General features: G+C 37.8%; 1 protein-coding gene across 9 annotated transcripts in view; it reads left to right on the top strand.

The window, feature by feature from the left end:
- The window catches only part of LOC122565951 (monocarboxylate transporter 10-like), a 284,840-nt gene that overhangs the window by 93,695 nt on the left and 180,286 nt on the right, over positions 1-10,859 (top strand). The gene's annotated exons all lie outside the window — the stretch shown is intronic.

Genomic DNA, 10,859 nt, shown 5'->3' with positions numbered 1-10,859 from the left:
CTTTGGATATACGCATTCGAGATGCAAACACTGAAATATCCGTGTACCTACTTCGTTTCTTGATTTTATGCGATGTTGCACAGCGCTATTGCGCCGCATACGTCCAATAAAAAGTCGAAACTCAAAAGACGGATGTTTCTCGTTCGGGTTCCGGGATATCGAATTGTTCTTTCGTACTTTCTGTCACAGAAATGGCGTGCAATTTTTAGATATCTTGGAGAAAGTCAGACGATCTTCTATCCAATAATTGAGCTCGTTGACAAGTGACCGCTAATGTCCAGGGCTTGAAAAACACATAATCCTGTAATGGAAGCAGCTGATCGGCAAAAGGGATACACTTGGGCGACAACGGTCGTCATTTTTACGCAGCCCGTGCTTCTGTTTCGACGGTTGATTCGATGAAAAATTATGCATGTAACACAAGCGCGACCTAACGCGACGTAATTGCATCCGGGAAAACTACCGCGGTTGCACAAGAATTATTTTTATGTTTGTTGAGTTTAACCGACTGCGTAATTTGTTGAATCGTAATCGGTTATGCGTATTTCGATTGATTTGCTTCCTTTCTTTCCGCAATCATAATCGACTTTCAGTGGCTTCGTCGAACGAAGTTTGTCAAGATATCTTAAAAGTTCTATTTACCTCTTAACCCCTAAAATATCCGGTTATTTACAGCACTACGAAATTTAACTATCTCCGTTCTGCATCAACTCGAATTTAAAAGAGTAATGTTTTCCAAATGGTATTATATAATCATTAGCACTATAAATTTCTGTTTTTCATACAACGCGTCTAACCATCGCGCAACAGCAGTTCATTCGAAGCATATGTCTAAGAAAACGTTTTTCCGTTTTGCTTTGCTTTCTCTGTTCGCTCCTATCGCACAGTTCCTTGTATCTGTTGATATACATATAATTATATATTTTGTTGTATAATGTAGAGGGGGCTTTCAGAGCGTATTTCATACTTGGAAACTATCTTCGTCGATATAGTGCCATATATTTGTTCTTGAAGATGATACGAAATTCATGAATTTCCGTCCGACATCTGCTGTAATTTAGAAGATGGACGTCTTCCAAAAACGCGTACGCTGGAAGTACCTGTCTCATGGTCACTGAGTCTAGCATGGTCGCTTGTATCGACACATAAATCGTTGTTAATGATAAAAGGGAAAACTATATCCGCGATGAAATTTTTCCGTATTCCATGCGTTGGAATAAGATTTATACTGGTATTATTGAAATTCTCTATGGAAAAAAATGGTCAAGCACACAAATGACTATTATTCTCCCTGATGCGATGAATTACGTTGCCGCACTCTCGGTACTACGGTCCATCGAGAGTATGGCATTATTTCTTATGATTTTGATTCTTATTGAAACTTGTTTATCTCTTAATTAGTGCGGATAATTGGCGTTCTAAATCTACTGTATTGTAGTCATCCGCGATATTTATTTCCTTTCACCCCATATCATTTGATATCTTATGGACGGTTGACTCAATGCCGCGTCAAATTGAACATTTTCGCTTGTTACGAATGACACCATATTTCGTCAAATAATATACGACATTTAAAGCTCATATGTGTGGAAAAATACGATGTAAAATAAAGGTCAAATTCTGCGTTTTATGTAGTATCCGGATAACAAAATATTATGCTAGAACGACGCTTTGAGGTCGCTGACCGAAATTGAGGATCGCTTTTTACGGAAATAAGCCGCGAAGAGTTTCGGTTAGATACCTGTTGATATACTGTATGGCTTAGTCTGTGTTCCGTGCTAATGTCCTTCGTACTTTATTGTACACCAAATTTTATACACCGAGTAAGAATTTCTTCTTACGTTTATTTTATATCCTATATTTATATTTTTATCCATTTATATTGATACGTTTTTACAACTTTTTATAATTGAACTCACAAAATTCTGACTATCCTTGCAATAATAACGTTATGAGGTCATTGAACACTTATTCTATCGCTTAAGAAATTAACATTTATCTCTAATGATCAGCTACCTGCAATTTTCCTTTTTTCTTTCACTTGTTATTCCGATATGAATCGATATCTCACATCAAACACGTAAGTTTATATATCATCCATTTAAACTAAGTCGCATAATTATCCATACTCGGAAACAATTTTTTCAGGTAATTAAGTCAATTACGAATGAAATATGTATGATAACCTTCTCTTATAAATAGTTCAATCTTGGTTGCTGCGTTACGAACAATTATTCACAATTATTCACCATCAACATGAAATCGCATTAATCGAGGTTGAAGGTTCACTGGACGAAGAATTATGCATCTGACGTAGTCGCGACGTAATCGCGTCCAGAACAATTCTCACGTTTCCTCAAAACTTGTTTTTATTTTTATGTTGTTCCGATGAATCGAATATAAGGCAATAAAAAAATTTATTCCCTTGTTGTATGGTCAAGGTCTATTTTTCGGATCGTTTTTTTTGCACATATCCGGTGATGCAGAGCTATAAAATCATCACCTTAAAGCACAATAAACAAGTTTTTTTATATCCTATGCAAACAGTTACGTGTACCTTTCTTTCTCAAGTTTCACAAACGACTCTAGAATTACCAAAATAATCAAAATAATCATTTTGCGTAATATACAGACACGAAATAGAATATATTCTTGCATAAAAAAAAATATACGTAAACATCGCAGATAGTGCAGTTTATTTCTATGTTTATTGTAAACGAAGGAATATAATTATCTTTGATTATTCATTAATTACTGTTTTTATATTCCTCTGACTTCATCTACGCGACGCGAAGTTATCTAGCTCTCTTCTATCTAATATATAATATAATACGTAATACTTAAATCATCACAAAGCGTCACGAGGGTGAAATCATTGTAGTCTATATTTTTCACACGAGTCCGTATAATGACTACGTAAAATTTGATCCAACTTGATCAGGAGGTTCGTTGAACTTAATACAGAACATAAAAAGAAAAAGCCAAAGTTTTATTTCATATACAGAGCAAGTCAAAAGTCAGTACCATCCCGAAATATTTCCACCAGTTTTTATCCAAATGATTTAAATTTGCAACTTGAAGGAAATGCAGTCAAGTTTTTTCATAAATATCGTTATTCGATTCTTTTAGCTTCTTTATAACTCCCTTTTACAGGGTAGGCGAACGAAAATTTTCGTTGTCTAAATGTGGACCAATTTTGGACAAACGAATGTTGTTTGTATGTTATAAAAATTTGCACTTGGAACTGCCAGTTTCACAGGCTTAAAACCATCGTAGAAATACAAAAACATCTATCGGGTGATAGGTTAGTTCTCTTTCAGTTTAATTTAGTTGGAAAACATCTATTCATATGGAATAGGTAGGAAAAAGTTTCTCTTTGCATGCAAAAATCCAATTCGTCAACAGTATTGTCATTGTTGTATAATGAATACACATGGAATATTATCTAATAAATATGTACAGTATCATGTTAATGTAGTTTCTTATGTGTGTACATGAATTTGCGCGATGAAATAAATAGTAAATTCCTATTGTATTGTCAAGCAAATTTTGTTACATAACACAGTTTTGTTAACATAAATAAAAAAATAATGTACAATATGTAAGTCTTCGTGTTTGACTCGAATACGTCAAACTGTCGTTGAATAAGCGAAAAACACGTTTAATTATTTATTTTTGCACTTGGAACGTGTCACATCGATGATGTAACGTCACCCAAAAGCCAGATATCCGCCGACCTCATGATATGTCGATAACACTTGACCATGCGATACAAAACAGGCAGTAGCCGGACTCCCACCCGTGGGATATGTGAATGATAGTGAGGAGGTAAAGACCCCAGGCCTTTAGTCAGCGAGTTAGTCTGTGTTCTACAATTGAAGTGTAACATTGTCTTATTAATAAAGCATACGAACGGGCTATTGCTCATTCGCCTTTTTTTTATAATACTTCGTCATTTATTACGCGACAATGACATCGATCATTAGTAAATTTAACTTTCCTCTAAATATTCACTCCTTCCTGTGACTTTCTTACGTGATTTTTCCAAATTTTTATAATGGCTCTTGTCGTTTAAAGGAGAGGATAAATGTCACAGACAAAAATCATTCGTGGAATGTTGTCGAAAAAAGGTTTTTCATACAACGAATGTAAACATATTGAAACGCAAGATCTCTTAGAAGGAATCTCTGACATCAGAAGTTTTTCCAACTCTGTTAAATTTAAAACGACGACCGTCTAGTCTTTGGACTATTCGCAATTGATATTTAAAAAGAACACTGATATTCCGCTTTTCCCACCCATTCCGTTTTATCCTATTCTTCTCCATTCGCTTTTGCTTCGTCAAATACTCATGCTCATGTAATTGTCGGTTTGGTTAAATAGTGGCGACTTCCACGGCCTATTGAATGCTTCGGAAATTTCTTTTCTTGGTCTAGTGACATATCATTAGCTTCGAGTAGAATATCGTTGGTCGTGCACGTACGTACGCTATACATCTAAAATCAGCCTTAATGCCGTGTTATGGATACAGAGTTTGGCAGAGATGGAATCGGTGCTTGGTGTGTTTCTAGAAGGATTTTCTGGTCTGCTCCAGTTATTGTTGGTGAGTAATTCGATGACGTTCAGCCTTTTCCTCCTAAAGCAAGATTCTCCTAAGTATTTAATACGGCGAATCCATATTAATTCACTCTGATGGATGCATCCAAGGAGTTTAACGTTACTTGCATATTTTATGCTTCCTAGATGCATATTTTATGCTTTGTGCTTCCTAGATGTAGCCGTAGAGGTGTTTGACAAAAGCCTTTGCTAGACTTCAATTTTATATTTTTCGTTCCAGTTCCGTAGAGTACCTGTATATGATTCCTACCTGTACTTACACTTCTGTATTAAGATATATTTTCTACTTTACAATTTATCCACGCGTTTCTCTGTTTATACATTTAATAACCTCAACAATTTAGACGATTAAATAGTTAATTTGCAACTCTCGTCACCACGGAACCAACGTTCTCTCTTACGCTGACCACACTCTCTCGACAACGCTAGCAACACTATCTCCCTGACTTCTCGATTCACACTCTCTGGCTTTGTCGGCATTTCTTGGTCTTTTGTCTTAGCCCCACCACGCACGTGTTCCGCAACCGCTCGTGGACAAGGTCACGCAGGCCTTTTCCGCGAAACTATTCGATTGAAGGACCGACGATACATCGTTAGGCCTATTTAGGTGAAAGTGAGATTTCAGCGGAGATGCTTCTGTCTACATGGGTTATGCTTCAATGGTGAACTGATCAGCATAGTGTAAATTATTTAAAGCTTTCTATTTCATGCGTTCAGATAATATCGCGCTGAGTATTGCTAAGTCTATTCCACTGAGGGATTCGTTGCTTATATTGCTGATATTGTATTATAGCGCGCTGCAGATTTAACGTTTAAGAATGTTAAGTTTGAACTTTTTTATTGGTCCGGTTATTTTACCTCTGGCATCAGCGAATTTGGATGATCTCCAAAGATTATAGCGATCATTGAAGTTCCCGGCCAACAGCAGCGGTTTTGCGATTTGTTCACTGAGTTTCTCTAGTTCTTCAAGTTGTAAGCTGTAGCTTATTGTATATATGTTTACATCACAAATATGGATTTTATGCGGAATCGTAGTTATTGCTACACTTTTGACCTATTGGCACACTTTGTGTACGTGTCTGGAACTTGTAATTTTTCGTCATAGCCTTCACACTAGCTTGGTGGATCAATTGGTCGGCTAGGAAGCTCGAAAAGCGCAGGAAACTCAAGACGTCACGTCGTTCGAGGAATTGGGACGTGATGCGCGATGATCGGCGTATTATCGAATTAATTCAATCTCGCCAACTTTCCTGTCGATCGCTCTGTTCCCCAATTTCTTCCAGTTTCTAAACGAGGGCGTGCTTCTGTGGAATTAGCGGCGCTAATTTCCTGGAAATTTCACCAAGATACCAATCCTTTCTTTTCCTCTCTTCATTCCAACGAATTAAATTGATTCTTGATCTTATTAATTATCGAATTTTCGTTAAATGGATAAAAGGTAGGAAGGATAGGTCGTAGTAAAGCAAAGGAAAAAAGAATGATAGAGGATTCGGTATCATATCTCCATACTGTTCATCTTCCTTCCAATTTTACTTTTTCCATTTAATTTTGTAAAATGTATCTAGCGATTAGTCGTTGCCAATTTTATAGATAAATATTAAGTGTTGATTGGTTAATGTTGAAAATCATAAAAGTATTACAAACAAATAAAATTAATGGCACAATAAATAACAAAAAAAAAAAACATAGAAGATATGCTACAGTTGAAAAGTCGTTTGGATCTTCCAACACCTAAAGAGACTTTTTTTTTGAGGAGAAATCCTCATGGACACTCCGCTGCTGCTAACAATCGGTAACAGCGGAGTAGTATCGGACTCTTATCGACTAAAACTCCACGATGACCATCCTACGCGTATGACAGGAGTGCTCCAGGAACCTCTTATGAATTATCTTTCTGTTGCACCCCCCTCCCGCGTCCTCTCGTTCCAGCCAGTCTTGAAGATTCCCTGACTGTTGAATTTGGGGCTAGGGGGAGGGGGCATTGCCTCTGGCGCTATTCTCCGTTCTAGTCGCGGTCCGTTAGGACGGCGATGAAGCGGCTCTAGGCCGCCTGACCGCCATCCCCCTCCATCGCGTTATCCTACAAGGGTGGGAATTTCTCTTTCTCTCCCTTTCTGCCCGCTCCTTTGCGAGCATAACTCGCTGGCAGAAGAGGTGGACAGCCTCATATTCCTGTGGCCCGCTCAGCATCGCTTCTATGATCGCCTAGGGGACAATCTCTCGCCTATGACGTGTCGCCGTCACGTGGGACACGGTTCGGTGTCCCCTGACGATTCTGATGACGGTTGCCCTGTGCAGCCTCCTGAGAAGCAGGATGCTGCGGCGACTCGCCATCAGATCGCCCACCCACACCGGGGCCTCGTACATCACTCGGGACCGAACGACGCCCTCGTATAATCGGCGCATCGCGACTCCTGCCCCGCCGATGTTCGGCAGCAGGGCGCACAAGGCGTTGGCAGCAGCCGACACCTTCTGGATCAGGGAGTCGAAGTGCGGCTCGAACGTCCACTGGCTGTCGATGACGAGACTCAGGTATCTCATTTGCGATCCCACTCCGATGGTTTCTTCCACCATGCTTATGCTCAGACCGGACGGAGGAGTCCCTCGCCTGTTCTTGTCGTAGAACCAGTTGGCCTCCGACTTCGCAGGGGAGACCCAGTCCGCGCACAGCACGTATCACGCAGGCCGTTGCGACTTCGCCGATGCGCAACGTCTCGTGCCAACCGCGACCTCCGACCAAGGCCAGAGTGTCATCAGTGTAGCACACCATGGCCGCGCCCGGAGGCAGTGGGCAGCGCAGTACCTTGTCGTACGCGATGATTCACAGGATCGGCCCCAACACCGAAACATCTAAAGAGACTGCCACAGAATGTACAGAGGAAAAGTATCTCTAACAATTTTCATGAAAGGACCTTGTCCCTATTTCACGGATCGTATCGTCAAAAATCAATTCGCGAGCTCTTTGAACATCATTGAATACTCAACTTCAACCGATTTATTTAATAGCGATCATTGTCCCATTTTTATGCAAATGACAAGAAGAAATACTTGTGCTTGAGGAATTAATAACCGACATGACAACAAAATCTATTACGAACGGCCGAAGAATTCCAACACGCACGAAGAAACACGCTTTCGAGATATGTAAAAAGTATAATTACAAAAAATGTAAGAAGTGTAATTACAAGAAATTAAAAAATTTTGTTAACAATATATTATCAGAGTAGCTTCTTATGCATGTACATAAATTTATATTGTCGCAATTGTACATAAATTTTCACTTCGATGTCGCACGATTTATTGCAGTCGTATTATGTAAATAAAAAATTAATGATCTTCGTTTTTTATTCGAAAATATATAGCTGTCGTTGAACGAACAAAAAAACATGTTTAATTGCGTCTTTGTATCTTGAACGCATGACATTGTCGATCATTGGTGACTTTTAGTTTCCTTCTAAATGTTCACACCTTTTTGCGATCTTTGTAAAAAGTTGTGAACTTTTGTAATGGTCTTGGTCGTTTAAAAGAAACGAATAGACGATGTCATGGTCAAAGTTAGGGGAGCAAAAAGTCAGCCACAGAGATATCGCGAATAACTTATGATAATCATTAGCAAGATAGGTTTCAGTTTTGCATACGAGCGCAACCATATTACAACTCAGGATCTTTCGTCTTTCTTTGTTCGAAGAATTCGCCTACGGAAGAAAATAAGTTTTCCTGAAAATATCCACTTTGTAGAGGGGAGGTTAAAACGGAACACGTATTTAAAACCATGTAAAAGTACAAAATCATTATTCTTATGAATTAGAAACTATTGATTTGTATAAAAATATATGTTTGCTCTGGATATAGCTACTATAGATGACATATAACAAAGATATATGTTATATAGATACAAAAGGTTTTATAAGATAACATGAAAATTATTGAAGATACACAAATATAAATATGAAGTGTGATAGGTACTGAAGGAATACTCGAATATATTTAACAACAGAGATATTTATTCAATGCGTACACTTGGCGTACAACTCGTGGTTACAACTATCGGTTCGTGATTCGCGGTTAACAGTTCGACTCCACACGAAGATGGTACCCCGCTGGGGGTAGCCACCCACACGATAATCAAACAGCTAAAAGAATTCACTAAATGTTCAAATTGGACAAATTGTGAATTGAAATTGTTAAATAAAACAGTGTTTCCGTCTACATAGATTATATTTTAATGGGCAAATGATCAATATAGTGTAAATTATTTAAAGCTCTCCATTTCGCATGTTTAACTAATTTTTTAATTGAATATTGTTATGTCTATTGCACTGAGAGATTCATTTCTTATATTAAAGTGGGTGCATGATTTAATGTTTATGAGCATTAAGTTAGGATTTTTATTTATGGTTAGCAGCTTCTAGATTTAGTATTATCGCTATTTTATTACATTATTATTTATCAAATATGTGAAACGTTACACATGGATCGTTGTATGTTCGTTATAATCATCGCCGTCATAAATACAGCAAAAGCGAAAGAGTTCAGGCAGAAGTGGAACGTACAATTGTCTCGTTATAGTCCTACGATAATAGCCTGTTATCATTGTATCAAAATACTTTACACCAGGTTGCTTCCAATTACCAGATTGTTCAAATATCAATCGCTAACGTGAGATGTATCAAACCGTGGAAAACCGTGTGTATCGTAAATGGAATTTCAGTATGCGACAGTTGGTAAGCAAATCATTGCAATGATCTATTTTTTACGGGTGAACTTGAATCATTGTTTACTCGTTTTTTTAATCGTGTTTTCTAAGAATTCTATTTATCAATAAACAAGAGAACTGCCAGTCTTAGAGACAGTTCGAAACACTCACACATCCCTCGGTTTACTCATAGCACGGTAAAGAGTCTTTCCCATCTTCCAGTGATGTGTAATCATATGTACGCGAGCTTCCATTTTTCTGCCGAGTCAACCTTCTATGTAGAAAATGCTGGTTAATGGAGAACAATGTTTACAAATATTCCGCAAATGATTCTACATCAAAGTTGATTCATCTTTCTAGGTATTATGAGATATTTAATATAATTACAAATATTTCCTGAAATACTGAATGCCATTCCTCAATAGAGAATATCGTAACAAAATAAAATGTTTGAAAATTTTGAATACGCGTGTGTATGTGCGCCCGCACACAAAGTAGTTATTTCTGTTCATTGGTTTATTAATCGAAAGAATAGTATTTTACAAAATAAAATAAGAATGAATAATCTATTCTGAGAAAGTAAATATACGTACATTTATATATTCCTAAGGCTATAAATAGTATTAAAGATTTTGTATGCTTACGTAGGACGCTAGTTAAGAGTGTATCCCGTGTAAATGAGTGACCAAATCGATGAAATTAGAGTACGAACGCCTATGCTCACGGCGATATTGTAATGTTTGAAATAATCGATTTTATAGATCGGGTAAAACTAAACACTAAAGGATTAAAAAACGAAATTACAAACTCACGTGATCGATAAAGTTATTGTAGAAGAAAACTGCCAAATACGAAGAACTGCATTTCATTGTATCATAAAAAATCGTAAATTTCACAGGTTATTTTAATGAGATAAATTCTTAATTTGCTGTATAAACGGGCTGCATACTGATTGTAATTCGCATTGCAACTTGAATCGTTAGAGGTATACATTCGAGATACAAATTCTAAAATATCCATTTGTGTACCTCGTTTTCGCTTTCTACATGATATTGCACAATGCTATTGAGCCGTGTACGTGCAATAAAAAAACGAAACTCAAAAGGTGAATATTCCTCGTTTGGGGAAGCTTGCAATCTTGTCGGTCTCGTAACCAATGATTGTTCCCGATGACAAATCCTCTAGATAGCACTCCACTGATATCCAACGCTTGAAAGACACACGATATCTCATTGGAAACAGCTTGTGATGCAATTAGCGATAAGAATCTGAAGCGGTGGGAAAATTAAGCGCCCCGTTTGAAACCAACAGCATCGGATGATCGGGAAAGCTATGACGACGACGATCGTAATTCTTACACGCGCTGCACGAAGGAACCAGTTTCTTGTGCAACGCACGAAGAAAGTCTGGAAGTCGAGCTTTATACGCGGGACTAGGTAAAGTCTTGACCGATTTGTTACTTTATCGACTTTCGCCGTCATGTAATTCGCGCGTAAAAAGTAAAGATCTTTTCCTGAAACGATATACTTCTTCCACGAAAAGGCTT

Source organism: Bombus pyrosoma, linkage group LG3 (assembly GCF_014825855.1).
Source record: "Bombus pyrosoma isolate SC7728 linkage group LG3, ASM1482585v1, whole genome shotgun sequence".
Taxonomy (NCBI): domain Eukaryota; kingdom Metazoa; phylum Arthropoda; class Insecta; order Hymenoptera; family Apidae; genus Bombus; species Bombus pyrosoma.
Note: the sequence above shows the minus strand (reverse complement) of the source record. Positions and strands in the feature narration are given on the sequence as shown.